Genomic DNA, 24,830 nt, shown 5'->3' with positions numbered 1-24,830 from the left:
AAAGTATCATAAGAAAGTACTATAAGCAATTGTACACAAATTGGATAACCTATATGAAATGCAAAATTCCTAGAAACACACAACATACTAAGACTGAATGATGGAGATACAGAAAATCTAAACAGACCCATAACTACTGAGGAGATTGCATTGGTAATTAAAAATCTCCCCACAAATAAAACCATTAAACATCTCTCCACGAATCTTCCCGGAACCAGATAGTTTCAATGGCAAGCTCAATCCAACATTTAACAAAGAACTAAAACCAATAGTTCACAAAATCTTCAACGTTGAAGATCAAATGTTTCCTAACTCATTCTATGAGAACACCATTATTCTGATACCAAAGCAAAACAAAGACGTTTGAATACTGATATCAGCAAGAATCCTCAACAAAATATGAGCATAGGAAAGTAAGCATTTAGATGTGCCCCCTATGGAGTTTATTTCTATCTTGCCTCATGGAGCACCAAATTACCTGCAGTGTCTGGTGACTTCACACAACTACTAACAAAGGAAAAGGGAGGCTATGCTCCTACAGCAAGAACTGCTTTGTAGGATTGGGAAAAAAGGCAGAACTTGGGTTTTTCCTCCATCAAGGAGAGAAGTGAAAGAGGACTTACCCCCAGTAACACAGACCACTTTACATGGACTTGGTTTCCATCTGGCCTCATTTTGAGTGCCTGACAGCAGCAACAAAGTAAAGTTTTCTTCCACAGCTGGCACTGTTTGGTTTGATTGAGATGAGGAAGACTGAGGGGTTTTTTTTTTTTTTTTTTGATTTTGTTTTCAAAAAAGGAAGGAAGGGAGGGTGTCATTGGCCATAGTTGTAGAGTGCACTCCCCAAAAGGTCAGCCTCAAACACTGCAGACCAGTGAAATTATCTCTCAGTCAAAACCAGTCCATAAAGACTGGGAGAGGTAGCTTCATTTTCAAACATGCAGACAACAAAGCAAACATTCGAGGAACACGAAGAATCAAGAAAACATGGCACAATCAAAGGAAGAAGGCAAATCTCCGGTAACTAACCCTAAAGAATGGAGATCTGTAAATTGTCTGACAAAGAATCGAAAATAATAATCTTGGGATCCCTGGGTGGCGCAGCGGTTTGGCGCCTGCCTTTGGCCCAGGGCGCGATCCTGGAGACCCGGGATCGAATCCCACATCGGGCTCCCGGTGCATGGAGCCTGCTTCTCCCTCTGCCTGTGTCTCTGCCTCTCTCTCTCTCTCTCTCTCTCTCTGTGACTATCATAAATAAATAAAAATTAAAAAAAAAAAGAAAATAATAATCTTAAAGAAGCTCAGTGAGTTACAGTGGAACACAAATGGACAACTCAACAAAAGCAGGTAAAGAATACATGAATAAAATGGAAGTTCAACAGTAAGAAATTTTTTTAAAGAAACAAATAGAAATACTGTAGCTGAAGAGTATGAAAACTAAATTGAAAAATTCACTAGAGGTTTTCGAAAACAGACTTGAATGAGCAGAATGTACAACCAATAAAAACAAAGGTCATTTGAAATTATGCTCTCACGGGAACAAAAAGAGAAAAAGAGAGAAGAGAGTCTAATGGGCTATGGGAATCAATCAAGTGAATCCATATGTGCATTATGAGACTCCCACAAGAAGAGAAAGAAACAGAGTGCAGAAAGTCTATTTAAAGATATATTTACAAAGACAAGGAAATAGACATCCAGGTTCATGAAGCCCCAAGAATATAAATAAGTTTAATGTATGCATTATAATTAAATTATCAAAAGTCAAAGACAAACAGAGAATTTTTAAAGTGTAGGAAAAATGATCCATGAAAAAAAGAAGCCCCCATTAAGAGTGTGAGTGGATTTCTCAGCAGAAATCTTACAGGTCTAGAGAGAGTAAGATATGTTCAAAACACTGAAAAAGTGCCAAACAAGAATATTATGCCCAGAAAATCTGTACTTCAAAAATAAAGGAGAGACAAACATTCTCATATAAAGGGGTTCTTCATCACTAGTGATGCCTTATATGTCTAATTCTTCAAGCTGAAATGAAAGGAAACTAATCAGCAGCATGAAAGCACATGAAAGTATAAAACTCCCTGGTAAAAGTATAATTAAATACAATATATTCTAATACTGTATTGTGGTACATAATCAATTTCAACTCTAGTATGAAATTTAAAAGATAAAAGTATTTTAGAAATAATAACTATAATAATTTATTAATGGATACACGATATAAAAAGATGTAAGCTGTGACATCAATAATACATAGTGTGGGGAGGAGGAAAAGTGTAATGCTGTCCAAAGCAATCAAAAGTTGCTCACAGTTTAAAATAGACTGTTATATCCATAAGATGCTTTATGCCAGCCTCATATTTATGTAAACACAAATAAAAAACTTGTAGTAGATACACAAACTATAAAATTAGAGAAAGGAATGAAAGCATACCACTACAAAAAAAATCACAGTATTATGAAGGAAAACAAAAAGAGAAGAAAAAAAGAAATTGAAAACAATTAACAAAGTGGCAAAAATAAATTCTCACCTATATATAATTACTTTAAGTGTAAATAGATTAAATTTTGCATCAAAAGGCTCTAAATTAAATTGGCTAGTGGAGTTTTTAAATAGTAAGACTCAATTATCTGCTCCTTACAGGAGACTCACTTTATTTTTTTTTAATTTATTTTTTATTGGTGTTCAATTTACTAACATACAGAATAACCCCCAGTGCCCGTCACCCATTCACTCCCACCCCCCGCCCTCCTCCCCTTCTACCACCCCTAGTTTGTTTCCCAGAGTTAGCGGAGACTCACTTTATACACAGGCTCAATGTGACGGAATGGGAGAATATATTCCATAAGAATTGTAAGCAAAACGGAACAGGCCTGACTAAATACCATACAAAATCAACTTTAAGTCAAAACTGTCAAAATAGACTTTAAGTCAAAACTGTCAAAGAAGGTCATTTATTATGATAAAAAGGGTCAATTTACCAATAAAATATAGCACTTTAAAAAAATACATGCTCCAACGTTAAAGCCCCTAAATATACAAAGCATGTATTAACTAAAGAGAGAAATATATGGCAATACAATAATTGTATGGAACATCAGTGCCCCACTTTTTTGAATGGATAGATCATCCACATAGGAAATCATAAGGAGACAGCAAATTTGACAAGACTGTAGAATAAATTATCCTAGCAGACAAATAAAGAGGAGTCCATCTAGCAGTAGTAGAATACACATTATGCTCAAGTCTCAAGGAAAATTCTCCAGGATAGATAATATGTTGGGCTGATACAGAAACCAGAGACACAACAGAAAACATCAATGAAACTACAAGCTATTTTTTGTAAATATAAATTTGACAAATCTTTAGCTAGACTAAGAAAATAGGCAATATTCTTCCATAAATTCTTGATAATGTGGCCCTGCCTCTCTACCACATCTTAATCTGGGGACTTTTTATTATTCAGAAATTTAAAAATCTCACACAAAGTTCATTCTATCTTATGTTTTAAAGAAGAAGCAAATGAGGGCAGTTCTGGTGGCTCAGCGGTTTAGCACCGCTTTTGGCCCAGGCTGTGATCCTGGAGACCCAAGGGCTCCCTGCATGGAGCCTGCTTCTCCCTCTGCCTGTGCCTCTCTCTCTGTGTGTGTCTCTCATGAATAAATAAATAAAATCTTAAAAAAAAAAAGAAAAAAGTTAATGACTAAAAAATGCAAAATAGACAAAAAGGAAATAATATGGCACAAAAATAACTATACATATTTACATATAAACAGACATACTTCTGGTGTACTTTTATTTACATATTTATGTGTATATTATGTATAAATGAACATGTCTTTGCATGTACATGTAATATGTAAAATTACATTTAGATTGTTACCAAATTATTATTTGAAAGTAATGTACTGAGGAACAATTTTGTGCATAAAGCTTATCCATAAAACCATATAATTTTTAGTATACAGTCATACATATGGAATTTTTAGGTTAAAGTCTATACATGTTTATATTGAGTTTGCTGTTTTTCTGTCTTGAAAAGTTCCATCAATGGTGGCTAAAATGTTTCCCTGAATCTTCCCTGAAGATACAATATATATAGTATATATATAGTATAGATGTAGATATGAATATAATTGTAGACATACAAATGATATTTCATAGTGCAACCTGCTTTATTGTACTTTCATAAATATAAACAGTTGCTGTCTGCATGTTTGTGTGTGATTATGACCCTCTTATACTTCTTAACTCATTATTTATCTGAGTCAGTGTACCTAAGTGATAGATTATAAACCTTATTTCTAAGTATATCCAGATATTTATGAATTAAATGAAAGTCACATAAGTCCTTTGAATTATAGTTATAAAGTGGGAATAAATAACACCTATATCCCAGGGCTGCTGTGAGGATTAAGGATGATTATGAGAAAAAAACCACAATGCCTAATATTTAAAATATAGTATGTATTCAGTAAATGGTAGATTTATTTTTGCTGAATTTGTACTCAGATATCTGATTCAGTGACTAATTTTTAGATACCTTAAACATAATCAAATATTAACATTGGAAGGAAGTTAGAGTTTAGTTTTTCTTATATTTCAAAATGTTTTGTCCAGGGGCACTTGGGTGGCTCAGTGATAGAGTGTCTGCCTTTGGCTCAGGTCATGATCCTGGGGTTCTGGGCTGGAGTCCTGCATCAGGCTCCCTACTGGGGAGCCCTCCTTCTCCCTCTGCATCTGTCCCTGCCTCTCTCTGTGGGTCTTTCATGAATAAATAATTTTTAAAATCTTTTAAAAATATGCTTTGTCCATTCTTGTCATTTGCTTTTTCATTTTCTTTATGATGGCTTTTGAATTGCAAAATATTCCTGTTTGGTCAAGTATGTTAATTTTGGCTAATTTTGGCTATAATGTTTATTGGATATTATTTTTAGGAAGCGTAAGTGTTAGAAATATATTCACCTGTATTCACTTTAAGGTTTTTCTCATGGCTTCACTTTTTTATACTTATCATTATAATTTATTTGGTATATGGAGAGAAGTATTACTCTTCATTCTTTTCTGCTTCTGTAATTATAGCTGTTTTAAAATCTACCGGAGTGATGCCTCTCCTTTTAGTTATTAATTCTTCTCAGAGTTATTAGGATGAAATGCACATTTTATGATAAACAAATTATGATCAAGTGATTTCTACCCTCTCATTCTTCTCTAATCAAATTCAAAGCTGGATATAAATAAATGTTACCCACTCTTCTTTAAGACTTTTAATATTGCTGTGATTCTTTAATTATCTGATAGTTCTTGGCCCTAAGAATGATGTGGCTCATTTAATTATGCAGCTGCCTTCAAAAGAGTTTTCCTGCACTTTAACGGGTAAGGAAAACATGCAAGAAACACTATTATTAAGGGAGGCCCCTTCAAATACAATTACTTCTTCTGGGTCAGAAACTGTGGGCCCATAGTATTATTTATCTAATCACTGCTCTTTTATGTTATTTGGAATTACAAGAAATGTCTATCTCAATTTTCTTTCAGAAATATTAAAAGAAACTCCAGATTTCCATGCAAAGGGGTTTTACATAGGGGATTTAAAGTTGTTACATATTAATTGTGGGTGCACATTTACTTTTAGAATATTTTTAGCATTACAAAAAGAAAAAAACATAATTATGAGTAGCCACTTTCCACTTTCCTCTTCTTCCAGTTTTTGGCAACCATTAATCTACTCTTTGTCTCTATGGATTTGCCTACTCTGGATATTTCATATAAATGGAACAATATAATATGCAGTTGTTTGTGATGGGCTTCTTTCGCTTTCAAGTTTTATCCATGTTCATTTATTTTTATTGGTAAATAATATTCCTTGTATGGATATATGACATCAGTTTATGAACATTTCAATTGTTTTCACTTTTTGGATATTCTGACAACATTAGTATGAATATTTGTACACAAGTTTTTATGTGGACTTATGTTTTCATTTATTTGGGGCATATTTCTAGGAACAGAATTCCTGGATCAAATGGTAGTTATATGTTTACTGTTTTAAGGTGCTATCAAACGTCCAAAGTGACTGCACTTCTTTCATGTGGTCTTGATTTCTTGTGTTTCTGGTTGTCATTGACTATACTGGTCATTTTATTTATTTATTTATTTATTTATTTATTTATTTATTTATATTATTATTTTTTGGTCATTTTAGTTTTTAAAAAGTACTTGCAAAAATAATTTTATGCCTATAATAACATTCTTACCCAAAAGAGCATTCACTTAATTTTGATAGTTTCCTTTAAATGCACAAAAGCTTTTAATTTTGATATAGTCAAATTCATCTATTTTTTTCATTTTGTTGTTTGTGTTTTTGTTGTCATGTCCAATAATTTATTATCAAAACAATGTTGCAAAGACTTTCTCTATGTTTTCTTCTAAAAGTTATATGGTATTAGCTCTTATTATTATGTCTTGCTCTATTTTGAGTTAATTTTGTGTATGGTAGAAGACAAAGGTTCAGTTTCACTCTTTTGCATGTAAATATCCAGTTTTCTTAGCATCATTCTTTTTTTAAATTTTTTTTAATTTTTATTTATTTATGATAGTCAGAGAGAGAGAGAGAGAGAGAGAAAGGCAAAGACACAGGCAGAGGGGAAGCAGGCTCCATTCACCGGGAGCCTGACGTGGGATTCGATTCCGGGTCTCCAGGATCGCGCCCCGCGCTAAAAAGAAGGCGCCAAACCGCTGCGCCACCCAGGGATCCCCCTTAGCATCATTCTTGAGAAGGTTGTCCTTTTCCCTGTGAATGGCCATGTTACCTTGTCAACAATCAATTGACCATATATATAAAGATTGATTGATTTCTGAACTCCTTTTCTTGTTTCATATATTTGTCGTATATCTTGGTCCATACATCTGTCCTTTTGGCAATATCACACTGTTTTGATTGCTGTAACTTTGTAGTAAATTTTGAGAACAGGAAGTATGAATTTTTCTGTTTTGATCTTCTTTGTTTTGGTTATTTTGAGATGCCATATGAATTTTAGGATGCTTTTCTGCTTTACAAAACAAAACAAAACAAAACAGAACACCTAAATATTGTATGGATTGCATTGACTTTGTGGAATATAGTGGGTATTATTGTAATCTTAACAAATATTAAGCCTTCCAGTTGGTAAACTTGGGATGTCTATTTATTTATGTCTTTGATTTTTCAACAATATTTTGAAGTTTTCAGTGTACAGGTCTTTTGTTAAGTTTTATTTATTTTATTCTTGGGGTGCCCGAGTGGCTCAGTCTGTTAAGCATCTTGTTTTTGGCTCAGGTCATGATCCCAGAGTCCTGAGATCGAGTCCCACATTGGGCTCTGTTAGGCGGGAGCTTGCTTCTCCCTTTCCCTCTGCCTGCTGTTCCGACTGCTTGTGTGCTTTCTCTTTCTCTCTCTCTTTCTGTCAAATAAATACAATCTTTTAAAAAATATTTTATTCTTTTTGATGCTATTGTAAATGGGATTGTTTTCTTTATCTCCTTTTAAATTTCTCATTGTTAATATATTAGTGAAACTAATTCTGCATGTTGACTTTATATCCTGCAACTTTGCTGAATTTGTTTTTCCCCCCCTGCAAGTGTTTATTATTATAAGAACATATCATCTGTGAAAATAAATAATTTATTCTTTCTTTCCAATACGGATGCCTTATATTCCCTTTTCTTATCTAATGTTCTGGCTAGAACTTTCAGTATATTGAATATAAATGGCAAAACCAGCCATCCTTGTCTCATTCAGGAATTTAGAAAAAACCTTGCAGTCTTTCACCACTGAGTATAATGTTAGTAGTAGATTTTTTACAGATATCTTTAATTGTGTTAAGGAAGTCACCCTCATTCCTAGATTATTGAGTATCGTGAAAACGTGTTGAATTTTTTTTGAATTTTTTTCTTAATTACTTTTTCTGCATCAACTGAGATGTTCATGGGTTTATTTTCTTCCCTTCCATTCTATTAATATTGTGTATTACACTAACTTTTGTATATTGAACCATCCTTATAATCCAGTGGGAGTTCTTCCCACTGTATCATCCAGAATAATCCTTTTAGTATGTTGCTGATTTTGGTTTGTTTTAGTACTTTGTTGAGGAATTTGCACCAATATTCATAATGGATATTGGTCTGTAGTTTTCTTTTCTTGGAATGCCTTGTCGGTCTTTTGTATCATTATTGGGAGAGCAGAGGCATTTATAATAGTATGATTGGTTAACAATTATCAATTAGATACTAAATCTCTTTTTCTAGCCCATATAGCAGGCAGTTTACCTCCTTTAGTCCATTAGATGTGTCTTCTCTGCAGAAGTGGCACAGAGATCATGATGCATAAGGTGATTCTTGTTTCCATACTAAATACTGGGATATTAGTTGAACATTTACAAACTGAATGATGAAAAAATTTTTTATTTTAATTTTTAATTATTTTTATATTTAAAATCAATTATTAACTATAATGTACTAACAGTTTCAGAGGTAGAGTTTAGTGATTCATCAGTTGCATAGAACATATATAACACCCAGTGCTCATTACATCACGTGCCCTCCCTAATGCTCATCAACCAGTTACCCCACACTCCCACCCTCCTTCCCTATAGCAACCCTCAGTTTCTTTCCTATAGTTTAGAGTCTCTTATGGTTTGTATTCCTCTCTGATTTCATCTTATTTTTCCCTCCCTTTCCTATGTTCATCTACTTTGTTTCTTAAATTCCACATATGAATGAAATCATATCATAATTGTTCTCTGACTTATTTCCCTTAGCATAATACCCTCTAGTTCCATCCATGTCATTGCAAAGGGTAAGATTTCATTCTTCTTGATGCCTGAGTAGTATTGCATTGGATATATATATGCCACTTCTTTATCCATCATCTATTGATGGACATCTGGGTGCTTTCCATATTTTGGCTATTGTGGGCATTACTGATAGAAACAGTGGAGTTCATATGCCCCTTCAAATTACTGCTTTTGTCCTTTGGATAAATACTTGGTACTGCAATTGACAGGTCATAGGGTAGCTCTATATTTAACTTTTTGAGAAACTTCCATACTGTTCTCCAAAGTGGCTATACCAGTTTGCATTCCCACCAACAGTGCAAGAGGGTTCCCTTTTTCTGCATCCTCACCAATGCCTGTTGTTTCTTGTGTTGTTAATTTAGCCATTCATAGAGGTGTGAGGTGTTATCTCATCGTAGTTTTGATTTGTATTTCCCTGATGATGAGTGATGTTGAGCATTTTTTATGTGTCTGTTAGCCATTTGAGGGCCTTCTTTGGGAAAATGTCTATTCTTGTCATCTGCCTATTTCTTAACTGGATTAGTCTGTGTGTGTGTGTGTGTGTGTGTGTGTGTGTGTGTGTGTGTGTTGTTGAGTATGATAAATTCTTTATATGTTTTGCATACAAACCCTTTATCAGATATGTCATTTGCAAATATCTTCTCCCATTCCATAGGCTGCCTTTTAGTTTTGTGGAATATAGTGGGTATTATTGTAATCTTAACAAGATTTTCCTTTACTGCACAAAAGCTTTTTATCTTGAGTTCATTTTATCATAGTTCATTTTTGCTTTTGTTTCCCTTGCCTCCAGAGATGTGTCTTGTAAGAATTTAATCATGTTAATCAAAGTGGTTGATGTCTGTGTTCTCCTTTAATATTTTGATGATTTCTTCTCTCATACTTAGGTCTTTCATCTATTTTGAATTTATATTTGTGTATGGTATAAGAACATGGCTCAGTTTCATTATTCTGCACACTGCTACGGAGTTTGTGTAACATCATTTGTTGTAGAGACTTTTTTCCCATTGGATATTTTTTCTGCTTTTGTCAAAGATAAGTTGACCATATAGTTGTGGTTTCATTTTTGAGTTTCCTACTCTGTTCCATTTCTATGTGCCTGTTTTTGTGACAGTATTATACTGTCTTGATGACTACAGTTTTGTAATATAAATCGAAGTCCGGTATTATGACACCACCAGCTTTATAAATGTGGTATATGTTATGAATTGATTTGCAAATATTGAATCCTGCATAGAGGCCAGAAATAAATTTCACTTGGTCGTGGTGAACCATTTTAAATGTACTGTTGGACTCAACTTCCTACCATCTTGTCAAGAATTTTGCATCCATGTTCATCAGGATATTGGCTTATGATTCTCTCAAAAAATCAGCTCTTAGTTTCGTTTATCTGTTCTACCATTTTTTTTGTTTCTATATCATTTATTTTTTGCTCTAATCATTATTATTTCCCTTCTTCTCCTGGCTTTAGGTTTTACTTGCTATTGTTTTTCTAGCTCCTGTAGGTGTGAAGTTAGGTTATGTATTTGAGACTTTTCTTGCTTCTTGAGGTAAGCCTGCATTGCATACTTCCCTGTTGGGACACCTTTTGTTGTAACCCAAAGTTTTTGGATGATCATTTTTTCAGTTTTATTTGTATATACTTTTAAATTTATTCCTTGATCTCCTGTTGACTCATTCACTGTTTACCGACATGTTGTTTAACCTCCATGTATTTGTGGTTATTCCAAATTTTTTCTTGTGGTTATCATCACAGTGGTCTGAAATATACCACTGTGTTGTGGTATATTTGTGGTATAGTGTTGTGGTCTGAAAATATACATGGAATGATCTCAATCTTTTTGCAGCAGTTAAGATCTGATTTGTGACCCAGTATATGATCTGTTCTGGAGAAGGTTCCATGTGCACTCGAAAAGAATATGTATTCTGCTGCTTTAGGATGAAATGTTCTGAATATAGCTCTTTAGTCCACCTGGTCTAGTGTGTCACTCAAAGCCATTGTTTCCTTGTTGATTTTCTGCTGAGATAATCTGTCCATTGCTGTAAGTAGGGTGTTAAAGTCCTCTACTATTATTGTATTATTATCAATGTATTTATTTATGTTTATTGATCCATTTTTATATTTGGGTGCTTCCAATTTGGGGACATAAAGATTTATAACTGTTACATCTTCCTGATTGATAGACCCCTTCTTCATCTTGTTACAGTCTTTGTTTCAAAATCTAGTTTGTCTGATATAAGTATGACTACTCCAACTTTCTTTTAACATCCATTAGCATGATCAATGGTTTTCTGTCCTCTCACCTTCAATCTGCAGGTGTCTTTTGGTCTAAAATGTAAGTTTCTTGTAGACAGCATATAGATAAGTCTTGTGTGTGTGTGTGTGTGTGTGTGTGTGTGTGTGTGTGTGTTTATCCATTAAGATGCTCTATGCCTTTTGATTGGAGCATTGAGTCCATTTACCTTCAGAGTGATTATTGATAGATATGAATTTAGTGCCACTGTATTAGCTATACAGTTGGTGTTTTTGGTGATGTTCTCTGTTCCTTTCCAGTCTTTTTTGCTTTTGGTCTTCTTTATTTTTTCCCCACTCAAAGGGCCTTCTTTAATGTCTCTTGCAGGGCTGCTTCATGGTCAAGAACTTTAGTTTGTGCTTGTCTGGGAAACTCTTTATCTCTCCTTTTATTATGAATGACAACCTTGATGGATAAAGAATTCTTTGTTGCTTATTTTTCCCATTCTGCACGTTGAATATATTATGCTACTTTCTTCTGGCCTGCCAAGTTTCTGTGGACAGACCTACTGCAAACATGATTTATCTCCCGCTGTGGATTAAAAGCTTTTTCCTCCTTGCTTTTTTCAGGATTGTTTTCTTGTATGTGTGGAATTTTATCTATATGACTTGGTATAGGCCAGTATTTGTTGAATTTGATGGGAGTTCTCTGTCTTTCAGATTTAATGTCTATTTCCTTCTCCAGATTAGAGAAGTTTTCAGTTATAATCTTCTCAAATTAAATACTGGCCCCCTTTCCCACTCTTCTTCTTCTGGGACACATAAGATATGACTGTTCTTATACCTTAAGGTGTCACTAAGTTTCCTTAGTATACATTTATGATTCAAGTGTTTCTTTCCCTCTTCTTTACAGCCTCATTATTCTCCATATTTTGATCATCTATATCTCTGATTTGTTCCCTTGTGTCACCCATCCTTGTCATTGCATCTATCTACTGCATCTAGTCAGTTTTGCATCTCAGGTAAAGAATTTTTTTTTTTTAATTTTGGCTTGACTAGTTTTTAGCTCTTTTATCTCTGCAGTGCAGTAAGGGATTCTTCAGTGTCTTCTATACTTTTCAAACCCACATAGTATCCTTATGATTGTTGTTTTAAATTCTGGTTCAGGCATCTTATATCAATTTTGATTAAATCCCTGGCTATGATTTCTTCCTATTCTTTCTTTTGGCATGAATTCCTCCATCTTGTCATTTTGTCTAGGTCACTTTTTTATGTGATTTTATAAAAGCCTGTTATATTCCTGCTCCTGAGAGTAATGGCTATATTGAGAGGTCCTACACTGTTTTGAGCCTGGTGCTTCAGGAGGTGTTTCAGAGTGTGCACTCTGCTATTGTGTTTTGGCTGCTGTTTCTCTCAGCTCAGACTGCTGCAGAGTCTCTTCTTGCCTGCTGTGGGGGTTGTTTGGACATTTTCCTCTGTGTGGCAGGTTTTAACTGGATATTTTTGGTCTGCTTGTTAAAAGAGGCTAGATTCTGTTTCCTGAAGATTGCAGCAGCCAAAGGTCAGTAGACTTGGTGCATGTGAGGGGTTTGTGCCGGTCTTCTGTGGGAGAGCTTGCTGTGCTGAATCTCAGGCAGACTTGCCCTAGGGGAGATGCACCTGCAGGGTGCAAGGGGGGCAAGGCATGGTGTAAGCAGCTCCAGACTCCACTGGGGATGCTATGTTGCTCACTGAAGTTGTTCTGATGATAGTGCTGATGGGCTGGGGGGAAATGGCATTACCACAGTCTCCTGTCCCCAAACAGGGACTTCACACCTGCCACTCTTCAGAAATCCCTCACCAAATGGCAGATCAGCTCCCCTCTTTGTGTCATTAGGTTCCTTCAGATCCCCACCTTCACCCTGTCTGTGTCCAGTTTACTTAGCAGGTAGCGGTACTCTTATGCTTTATCTCAATAGTGCAGCTGGGTTTCAAAACTCCAAATTTTAGGGACCTGGTGCAACATGGACCTGCACTAATCCCCCAGGGGAGGGTCTTGCTGCACTGTGGTGGGTGCTGGTTTGCCCCAGAAAAGCACTCCAGTGAGTACACAGTGGTTCAGAGTCTATAGCAAAGAATAGCAGACGGCTGACTCTTAGATTTACTGCCCACACAGGATCTCTGTTTTTATACTAGTGACCAGGGCAGCATCTTGACACCTGCCAACCATTTGTCCCCTGAGAGGCCATGCCACCACTCCAATAATTGCATCTCAATAATTAGAATCATTTTTTGCCCTGTGACCCAAGAGGTCTCGTATTCTGCCCTCCTTCCCAACAGGAGCATCACTAAGCCCACTAGGAATGATCCTGGCGATGGCCTGGACTTAAAATACTTCAGACTTGCAGGTACATGGCTTATAAAAACATGTGGTAGGCATGCATGGCATGCCAGGGTGAGGCTTATGGTGCTAAAAAGGGAGAGAGTATTAGTAGGAGCTACCACAAGTATCTGACTGTCTAGGTTGGGGAAAGAGGAGAAAAAATAATACCCACAGGTTCTTTTGCTCCCTGAGAAATCTTCTGTAGATTCCTGCCCCTGCAGGACACATTATAAGTTTAGTCAATAAATCTCCTTCAGGTATATCCCAGATATCCTTCTAACTGCTGTATCTATGCTATGTCTCTTGCTTAATTATTTAGTATGCTTGCTCTTTGATGGCAGGAACTTGGTTTCCTATTGGACTCCAGCTCTCCTAAGGTTCAGCCTGCTGATTTTTAAAGTTCCAAGAGTTAAACCTTGCTGGTTTTCAAACCCAGATGTTATAGGGACTCATCTTCCCAGTATGGGTCCCCAGGACCATGGGTACCCAGTGTGAGGTGTAATCTCAGTTTTCTGTGCCTTCTGATGTTCCTTTAGTTTACGGTTAGTCAGGCTGGGGATTTGGTTCCTAGCCAGATCTTTCAACCTTTTTAACTTTTCTGGATGTGGCTTTGTCTCCATGATCTGTTCAGCCAGTTCCCAGGTCATTCTCAGAGTTGCATACATGTAGATGTTACCTGGGTATGTCATCGGATGAGGTAAGCTCAGGGTCCACCTACTATGTCATCTTCCTTATCTCTTAATTTAAATTTTTGAGGATCTTCTATACTCTTTTTTTTATGGCTGTACCAGCTTATAATCCCACCAACATAAGGTAACAACTGTTGGTAAGAATGTGGATAAATTGTTAATTTTTAGTCTATTGATTGTTTGCTTTACTATGAAAAAGCTTTTTAGTTGGTACAATGCCACTTGTCTATGTTTGTTACTTTGTCTGTGCTTTGGAGGTCATATCCAAAAACTCGTTGCTGATACCAATGCCAAGAAGAGTTTCCCCTACATTTTCTTATGGTAGCTTTACAGTTTCAGGTCTTCTGTTTAAGTCTTTATTCTACTTCAAGTTGGTTTCTATGGTACAAGAAAAGGTTGAAGTTTATTTTCTGCATGAAGATATAGAGTTTTTGCAACACAAAAGGCACTATCCTTCCCCATTGTATGTTTTGACACATTTTTCTTCAAAGTCAATTTATTGTAAAAGTGTGGATTTATTTTGGGGCTTTCCATTCTGTTCCATTGGTCTATATCTGTTTTATGTTAGTACCATGCAGTTTTCATTACTATACTTAAAAAAAATTTTTTTTATTGGAGTTCAATTTGCCAACATATAGCATAATACCAGTGCTCATCCCGCTAAGTGCCCCCCTCAGTGCCCATCACCCAATCACTCCAACGCCCCGCCCACATCCCCTTCTACTATCCTTGTTCATTTCCCATGTTTGGTGTCTCACATGTTTTGTCACCCTCACTGATATTTTCACTCATTTTCTCTCTTTTCCCTTTATTTCCTTTCACTAATTTTTATATTCCCCAAATGAATGAGACCATATAATGTTTGTCTTTTTCTGATTGACTTATTTCACTCAGCATAATACCCTCCAGGTCAATCCATGTCGAAGCAAATGGTGGGTATTTGTCGTATTTTTTTTTTAATAAATTAATTTTTATTGGCGTTCAATTTACCAACATACAGAATAACACCCAGTGCTCATCCCGTCAAGTGTCCCCCTCAGTGCCCATCACCCATTCACCCCCATCCCCCGCCCTCTTCCCCTTCCACCACCCCTAGTTCGTTTCCCAGAGTTAGGAGTCTTTATGTTCTGTCTCCCTTTCTGATATTTCCCACACATTTCTTCTCCCTTCCCTTATATTCCCTTTCATTATTATTTATATTCCCCAAATGAATGAGAACATACACTGCTTGTCCTTCTCCGATTGACTTACTTCACTCAGCATAATACCCTTCCAGTTCCATCCACGTTGAAGCAAATGATGGGTATTCATTCGTCGTTTCTAATGGCTGAGTAATATTCCATTGTACACATAGACCACATCTTCTTTATCCATTCATCTTTTGATGGACACCAAGGCTCCCACCACAGTTTGGCTATTGTGGACATTGCTGCTAGAAACATCGGGGTGCAGGTGTCCCGGCGTTTCACTGCATCTGTATCTTTAGGGTAAATCCCCAGCAGTGCAACTGCTGGGTCGTAGGGCAGATCTATTTTTAACTATTTGAGGAACCGCCACACAGTTTTCCAGAGTGGCTGCACCAGTTCACATTCCCACCAACAGTGCAAGAGGGTTCCCCTTTCTCCACATCCTCTCCAACATTGGTTGTTTCCCGTCTTGTTAATTTTTGCCATTCTCACTGGTGTGAGATGGTATCTCATTGTGTTTTGATTTGTATTTCCCTGATGGCAAGTGATGCAGAGCATTTTATCATGTGCTTGTTGGCCATGTCTATGTCTTCCTCTGTAAAATTTCTGTTCATGTTTTTTGCCCTTTTCATGATTGGATTGTTTGTTTCTTTGCTGTTGAGTTTCATAAGTTCTTTATAGATCTTGGATCTGATAGGTCATTTGCAAATATCTTCTCCCTTTCTGTACGTTGTCTTTTAGTTTTGGGGACTGTTTCTTTTTTTTCTCTCTTTTTTTTTCTTTTGTGGACTGTTTCCTTTGCTGTGCAGAAGCTTTTTATCTTGATGAAGTCTCAATAGTTCACTTTTGTTTTTGTTTCCCTTGACTTCTGGATGTATCTTGCAAGAAATTGCTGTGGCCAAGTTCAGAAAGGGTGTTGCCTGTGTTGTCTCTAGGATTTTGATGGAATCTTGTCTCACATTTAGATCGTTCATCCATTTTGAGTTTATCTTTGTGTATGGTGTAAGAGAATGGTCCAGTTTCATTCTTCTGCACGTGGCTGTCCAATTTTCCCAGCATCATTTATTGAAGAGACTGTTCTTTTTCCAGTGGATAGTCTTTCCTGCTTTGTCGAATATTAGTTGACCATAAACTTGAGGGTCCACTTCTGGATTCTCTATTCTGTTCCATTGATCTATGTGTCGGTTTTTGTGCCAGTACCACAATGTCTTGACCACAGCTTTGTAGTACAACCTGAAATTTGGCATTGTGGTGCCCCCAGCTATGGTTTTCTTTTTCAATATTCCCCTGGCTATTCGGGGTCTTTTCTGATTCCACACAAATCTTAAGATGATTTGTTCCAACTCTCTGAAGAAAGTCCATGGCATTTTGATAGGGATTGCATTAAATGTGTAAATTGCCCTGGGTAACATTGACATTTTCACAACATTAATTCTTCCAATGCATGAGCATGGAATATTTTTCCATCTCTTTGTGTCTTCCTCAATTTCTTTCAGAAGTGTTCTGTAGTTTTCAGGGTATAGATCCTTAACCTCTTTGGTTAGGTTTATTCCTAAGTATCTTATGCATTGGGGTGCAAATGTAAATGGGATTGACTCCTTAATTTCTCTTTCTTCAGTATCATTGTTAGTGTATAGAAATTCCACTGATTTCTGGGCACTGATTTTGTATCCTGCCACACTGCCGAATTACTCTATGAGTTCTAGCAATCGTGGGGTGGAGTCTTGAGGGTTTTCTATGTACAGTATCATGTCATCTGCGAAGAGGGAGAGTTTAGCTTCCTTTTGTCAATATGAATGCCTTTTATTGCTTTTTGTTGCCTGATTGCCGAGGCTAGGACTTCTAGTACTATGTAAAATAGCAGTGGTGAGAGGGGACATCCGTATCTTATTCCTGATCTTAGGGGAAAGGCTCCCAGTGCTTCCCCCATTGAGAATGATATTTGCTGTGGGCTTTTCGTAGATGGCTTTTAAGATGCTGAGGAATGTTCCCTCTATCCCTACACTCTGAAGAGTGTTGCTCAGGAATGGATGCTGTATTTTGTCAAATGTTTTCTTTGCATCTATGGAGAGGATCCTATGGTTCTTGTTTTTTCTCTTGGTGATATGATCAAACACATTGTTGGCTTTACGAGTGTTGAACCAGCCCTGTATCCCGGGGATAAATCCCACTTGGTCATGGTGAATAATCTTCTTAATGTACTGTAGGATTCTATTAGCTAGTATCTTGTTGAGAATTTTTGCATCTGTGTTCATCAGGGATATTGGTCTATAATTCTCCTTTTTGGTGGGGGCTTTGTCTGGTTTTGGAATTAAGGTGATGCTGGCCTCATAAAATGAGTTTGGAAGTACTCCATCTCTTTCTATCTTTCCAAACAGCTTTAGTAGAATAATTCTGGTTTCTTCTTTAAACGTTTGATAGAATTCCCCTGGGAAGCCATCAGGCCCTGGACTTCGGTGTCTTGGGAGGTTATTGATGATTGCTTCAATTTCTTCCCTGGTTATCAGCCTGTTCAGGTTTTCTATTTCTTCCTGTTCCAGTTTTGGTAGTTTGTGATTTTCCAGAAATGCATCCATTTCTTCTAGATTGCCTAATTTATCGGCATATAGCTGCTCATAGTAAGCTTTTAAAATCGTTTGTATTTCCTTGGTATTGGTGGTGATCTCTTCTTTCTCATTCATGATTTTATTAATTTGAGTCTTCTCTCTCTTCTTTTTAGGCTGGCTAATGGTTTATCTATCTTATTAATTCTTTCAAAGAACCAACTCCTGGTTTTGTTGATTTGTTCCACAGTTCTTCTGGTCTTGATTTCGTTGAGTTCTACTAGAATCTTTATTAACTCTCTTCTTCTGCTGGGTGTAGGATCTATTTGCTGTTTTTTCTCTAGCTCCTTTAGGTGCAAGGTTAGCTTTTGTATTTGAGTTCTTTCCAGTTTTTGGATGGATGCTTGTATTGCGATGTATTTTCCCCTCAGGACTGCTTTTGTTGTATCCCAACAATTTTGAATGGTTGTATCTTCATTCTCATTAGTTTCCATGAATCTTTTTAATTCTTCCTTAATTTCCTGGTTGACCCTTTCATCTTTTAGCAGGATGGTCCTTAACCTCCATGTGTTTGAAATCCTTCCAAACTTCTTCTTGTGGTTTAGTTCTAGTTTCAAAGCATTATGGTCTGAAAATATGCAGGGGATGATCCCAATATTTTGGTATCAGTTAAGACCTGATTTATGACCCAGTATGTGGTCTATTCTGGAGAAAGTTCCATGTGCACCTGAGAAGAATGTGTATTCAGTTGTGTTTCGATGTAAAGGTCTGTAAATATCTGTGAAATCCATCTGGTCCAACGTATCATTTAAAGCTCTTGTTTCCTTGAGGATGTTGTGCTTAGAATATCTGTTGATTGTAGAAAGTATTGTGTTTAAGTCAGCAACTATAAGTGTATTATTATCTAAGTATGTCTTAACTTTGGTTAGTAATTGATTGATATACTTGGCAGCTCCCATATTCGGGGCATAAATATTCATGATTGTTAGGTCCTCTTGTTGGATAAATCCTTTAAGTATGATATAGTGTCTCTCTTCATCACTTACTACAGTCTTTGGGATAAACTTTAACTTATCTGATGTAAGTAAGGATGGCTACCTCTGCTTTCTTTTGAGGACCATTTGAATGGCAAATGGTTCTCCAACCTTTTATTTTCAGGCTGTAGGTGTCCTTACATCTAAAATGCGTCTCTTGTAGACAGCAAATAGATGGGTCTTGCTTTTTTATCCAGTCTGAAACCCTGCGTCTTTTGATGGGGTCATTAAGCCCATTCACGTTCAGAGTAACTATTGAAAGATATGAATTTATTGTCATCATGATACCTATTCAGTCCCTGTTTTTGTGGATTGCTTCCTTGGACTTCCTCTTTTTACAGAGTCCCCCTTAATATTTCTTGCAGAGCTGGTTTGGTGGTCACATATTCTTTCAGTTTCTGCCTTTCTTGGAAGCTGTTTATCTCTCCTTCTATTCTGAATGAGAGCCTTGCTGGATAAAGTATTATTGGCTGCAGGTTCTTCTCATTTAGGATCCTGAATATATCCTGCCAGCCCTTTCTGGCCTGCCAGGTCTCTGTGGAGAGGTCTGCTGTTAATCTAATACTTCTCCCCATAAAGGTTAGGGATCTCTTGTCTCTTCCCGCTTTAAGGATCTTTTCTTTATCTTTGGAATTTGCAAGTTTCACTATTAAATGTCGAGGTGTTACTGGGTGATGGGCACTAAGGGGGGCACTTGGCGTGATGAGCACTGAGTGTTATGCTATATGTTGTCAAATTGAACTCCAATAAAAAAATAAAAAATATATATATGTCGAGGTGTTGATCGGTTTTTATTGATTTTAGGGGTGATCTCTCTATCTCCTGAATCTGAATCCCTGTTTCCCTTCCCAAGTTAGGGAAGTTCTCAGCTATGATTTGTTCAAATACAGTTTCTGGACCTCTGTCTCTTTCGGCACCCTCTGGAACCCCAATTAAATGTAGATTTTTCCTTCTGAGGCTGTCCCTTTCCCTTAACCTATCCTCATGATCTTTTTTCTCTTTTTTCCTCAGCTTCCTTCCTTGCCATCAACTTGTCTTCTGTCACTCACGGTTCTTCTACCTCGTTAACTCTCCTCATTAGGACCTCCAGTTTGGATTTCATCTCATTTAATTGATTTTTGATTTCAGCCTTATTAGATCTAAATTCTGCAGTCATGAAGTCTCTTGAATCCTTTATGCTTTTTTCTAGAGCCACCAGTAGCTTTATAATTGTGCTTCTGAATTGGCTTTCTGACATTGAATTGTAATCCAAACTGTGTAACTCTGTGGGAGAGAGTACTGTTTCTGATTCTTTCTTTTGTGGTGAGTTTTTCCTTCTAGTCATTTTGCTCAGGGCAGAGTGGCCAAAAATAAGTTGTACTGGAAAAAGGAGAAAAAGAGAGAAAGAAAATAAAAGGGGGTTGAGGGGGGGAACAGAAAGCAAAAACAAGGGGGAGTATCCTCTGATTCTATATACTGTAAATCCCTCGACTTCCCCTGGAACTTTCTAGTGCTGCTTGGTCAATAACTTGCTTTTCCCCTGTCCTTCCAGCTGCTCTTCTGGGGGAGGGGCCTGCTGTGCAGATTCTCAGGTTGTGCACCTGGGGGAGCTTCCCAGCCCCCTGCCAGGTGCACGGCTCAGTTGGAGCTCTTTATCCCTATGAGGCCTCTGCTCAGTCCCAGGTACAAGGTGACACCAGGAGGAACAACAGTGTCGGCGGCCAGCTCTCCAACTCTGGAGTCAGCTCCCTTAGTAACTACACCAGCTCCCAGTCCGCAGGGGCTTGGATGCTCCGGGGCGGGGGCGGGGTGGGGTGGTGGCGGTGATCTGCACAGCTCCGGCCCCCTGCAGCAGGAGCGTCCTTGCTGCCTTGTGTCCTCTCGGCCTCCGCCCGTCCCGGGGGCAGCGCTGGATCTTGGGCTGTGTCCCCCGGTGCCCTGCGGTCCCCGACGGGCGCCGGCGCCGCTGGAATCCCGCTCCCGGGGCCGCGCAGCCTGCTCCGCACGCAGCCGCCGCCTGAGCCGCTGCCTGAGCTGCTCCCGGGGCCCCACCGGGCGCGCTCTCCAGCCCTTTAGGGAGCTCGGCCGTGGGGTGTGGCGCGCTCTCCCTGGGGCGCAGGTGCTCTGTTAGTGCCCCTGGGAGCCTGAGGGCATCCCCGCCCTCCTGGGAGCCCCAGCGGCTTTCCCTCCCGGGGCTCCCCTGTCCTGGAGGCTCTCACCGCCGGCCTTAGCCCTGCTCCTCGCAGGGCCCCTCCCCTTTTTTACTTCTTTATTTTTTTCTGTCTTCCCTCCTTGATAGAAGCGCGAACTCTTCTCACTGTAACATTCCAGCTGGTCTCTCTTTAAATCTCAGGCTGAATTCGTAGGTTTTCAGGATGATTTGAAAGTTATCGTCAACTCCTCTCCCAGGCGCCGCCAGCGTCCTCGCCACCGCGCGGGAAGCCAGCTGCTCCTGGGCTGCGGCCACTGCATCCACCGTGGCGGGAAAGCAGGCCACTCATTACTATACTTTTGCAGTATATTTTGTACTCATGTTGTGTGATGCCTCTTGTTAGGTTTTCTCTTTGTTTTGTTTTCATTTTTGGTTTTGCTCAACATATCTTTAGCTAATCAGTTTTTTTGTTGTTCCATATGAATTTTAGGATTTTTTTCATAGAAATAGAAAAGAAATTGGAATTTTGATAGGGATTGCATCATATCCATAGATTGCTTTAAGTAATATGTACTTTTTAATAATATTAAATTTTCCAATCCATGAACATGATATTTTCTCATTTGTGTCTACTTAAATCTTTTCAACAATTTCTTATGGTTTTCAGTAAAACATCTATAACTTCCTTAGTGAAATTTACTCTTAGATATTTTATTCTTTTTGATACTACTGTAAAGACATTAGTTTTCTTAATTTCTTATTTAAATAGTTCACTGTTAGTGTATAGAAACACGACAGATTTTTATATGTTTACTTTACATCCTGCAAATTTATTGAATTTACTAGTTCTAAACATTTTTAGTTGGTCTTTGAGTTTTTCTACATATCATATCAAGCCATCTGCAAACAGAATATTTTATTTTTTCCTTTCAGGTTTTGATGACTTTTTTTTCTTGCCTAGCTGGGACTTCCCGTATTATATTCAAAAGAAGTGGTGACTAAAGGCATCCTTCTGTTGTTCCTGATCTCATAGGAAAAGCTCTTAGCTTTTCACCTGTGAGTATGAGTTTAGCTGTGTGTTTCTCATTTATGGCCCTTATAAAACCGAGGTACATTTTTATGTACCTAACTTGTTGAGAGTTTTTATCATGAAGAGGTGTTGGATTTTGTCATGTATTTTTCTTTGCATCTATTGAGATGATTACATAATTTTTATACTTATTTTTGTTAACGTGGTATATTATGCTTATTGAGTTGCATATGCTGATCTACCTTCATCCCAGGGTAAAACCCATTTGATCATGGTTTCTGACTTTTATTATATGTTGTTGAGTTCAGTTTGCTAGTTTTGTTGAGGATTTTTGTATTTATGTTCATTAGGGATATCGACCTAGAATTTTCTTATAGTGTCCTTTTCTGCCTTTATATGAAGATAATGCTGGCTTTGAAAAATAAGATTGCAATTGTCCTCACTTCCTCAATTTTTTAGAGGAGTTGAGAAGGATTGACATTAATTTTTAGCTTAACATTTGGTAAAGTTCATCTGTAAAATTATTAGGTCTTGGGCTGTTCTTTATGAGAGGGCTTTGAATAGTGATGCAATCTCTTTACTCATTATTGGTCAGTTCAGACTTTCTATTTCTTCATTTTTCAGTCTTCATATGTATGTTTGTAGGAATTTATTCATTTCTTCTAAGTTATCCAATTTGTTTTTCATAGTGATCTCATGATCTTTTGCATTTCTGTTGTATCAGTTGTGAAGTCTTCTCTTTCATTTACAATTTTATTCATTTAAGTCTCCCATTTTTTTAAGATAGTGTAACATCTGTCAATTTTGCTTATCTTTCCAAAAAAACCAACTCTTAGTTTCATTGATATTTTCTGTTGTTTTTCTTGCTTTTATTACATTTATATCTGGTATGATTTTTTATTATTTCCTTCCTTTACTAACTTCGGGTTTAGTTTATTATTGCATTTCCTTGAAGTTTCAAGTTAAGTTGTTTATTTAAGATCTTTCTTCTTTCTTAATGTAGGCACTGATCACTAAATTTTCCTCTTAGGACTGGCTTTTGCTATTTCCCTTATGTTTCCATATGCTGTGATTCCCTTTTCTCACCATTTTTGAGAATATCTCAAGAAATTCTGTGAGTTTTCTTTAGTCCTCTTTGACCAATTGAGTTTTCAGGACACGTTGCCTAATCTCTTTGTATTTGTGAATTTGTTAACTTTCCTCCAGTTATTGATCTGTAGTTTCATATCATTGTGATAAAAAATATACTTGATATGCTATCAATTTTCATAAATTTGTCAAGACTTGTTTTATAACCTAACATATGATCTATCCTGAAGAATGTCTCTTGTGCACTGGAGAAGGATGTGCATTTGGTACTATTGAATGGGATGATCTATATATGTCTCTTAAGTCTGTTTGATATAAAGTGTAGCTAAAGCCCAATGTTTCTTTGTTGATTTTACATCTAGATGATGTATCCATTGATGAAAGAGAGCACTGACATCTGTATCATTCTTGTTTATTTCTCCTTAGATTTTTTAAATCTCCATAATGTGGATGGTTTCTTCCAAAGTGAAAATAACACAGCTGTTTTACAAATATTTCTGCTTTTTTTTTAAGATTTACTTTATTTATTCATGAGACACACACAGCGAGAGAGAGAGAGAGAGAGAGAGAGAGAGAGGCAGAGACACAGGCAGAGGGAGAAGCATGCTCCATGCAGGGAACCTGACATGGGACTCGATCCCAGGTCTCCCGGGTCTCCAGGATCACACCCTGGGCTGAAGGCAGGTGCTAAACCTCTGAGTCACCTGGGCTGCCCTATTTCTGCTTCTTCAATTAATTTTCTCCCTTCTTTTTCTTTCTTCACTCTCATTCCTTTCCTATCAATTTTCTCTCTTATTTTCTCTTTTTATTTTTTTATTTTTTTATTTTTTTAAATTTTTTATTTTATTTTATTTTAATTTTATTTTCTCTTTTCATTAGTTTACTTCAATATGATAATGGTCACCATCATGACATGGGGAAAGTAAAGCTTGGAGACACAGAAATAATTGAGAATAAGTAATTGAAAAGAAAGTAGAAAGGGAAGAACAGAAGGATGAAGTGAGGGAGGAAGGAAGAATAAAATTATGACAATACCATTTACCTTTAACATTTTTTCTGGTTAAATACTCAAATTTCTTTAGTGATTATTTGTATCAAATAATTATTTGTGAGGATTAACTGATAATTCAATTGGATACTCTTACAATATTTTCTGAAGTAAAAAAGTGAAAGTGACCAGAGCTGAAAAAAGATTTGTATGTATTCATTGGAATTATTCACTTTCTAACTTATTTTTTTAAAGATTGATTGATTTGAGAGAGAGTCAGAAATAGCTAGACAGCCCCCAAGTGGGGAGGAGAAGGAGAAACAAGGTCCCTGTTGAGCAGAGCACCTGACACAGGGATTGATCCCAGAACCCTGGGATCCTGACCTGAGCCTGAGGCAGACGCTTAACCAACTGTAGTCACCCAGGTGTCCCTTCTTTCTAATTTCTTGCGATGAATTACAAAATCATACACCAAGAGTTGACAAAAGAGTACTACTTGTTACTATGTAGCTGTATATATATGTACATATATATGTATATATGTACAACATATGTTCATATGAATAGACATGTAATTGGTGAGATTACATTTGTATGGATACACATATATAGAGAAAGAACATATGTTTATATATATGTGTGTGCATGTGTTATCTACAAATACAGAAAGGTATATATAGAGTTAAAGAACATGTTAGAGTAAGAAAGAATAATA

At 37.1% G+C, this 24,830-nt stretch overlaps 1 protein-coding gene across 1 annotated transcript in view; it reads left to right on the top strand.

The window, feature by feature from the left end:
- LOC118350447 (butyrophilin subfamily 1 member A1-like) overlaps positions 1–24,830 on the top strand; it is a 60,627-nt gene that overhangs the window by 20,910 nt on the left and 14,887 nt on the right. The window lies entirely within an intron of this gene.

Source organism: Canis lupus, chromosome 12 (genome assembly GCF_003254725.2).
Source record: "Canis lupus dingo isolate Sandy chromosome 12, ASM325472v2, whole genome shotgun sequence".
NCBI lineage: Eukaryota > Metazoa > Chordata > Mammalia > Carnivora > Canidae > Canis > Canis lupus.
This window is presented reverse-complemented; position numbering and strand designations above follow the sequence as displayed.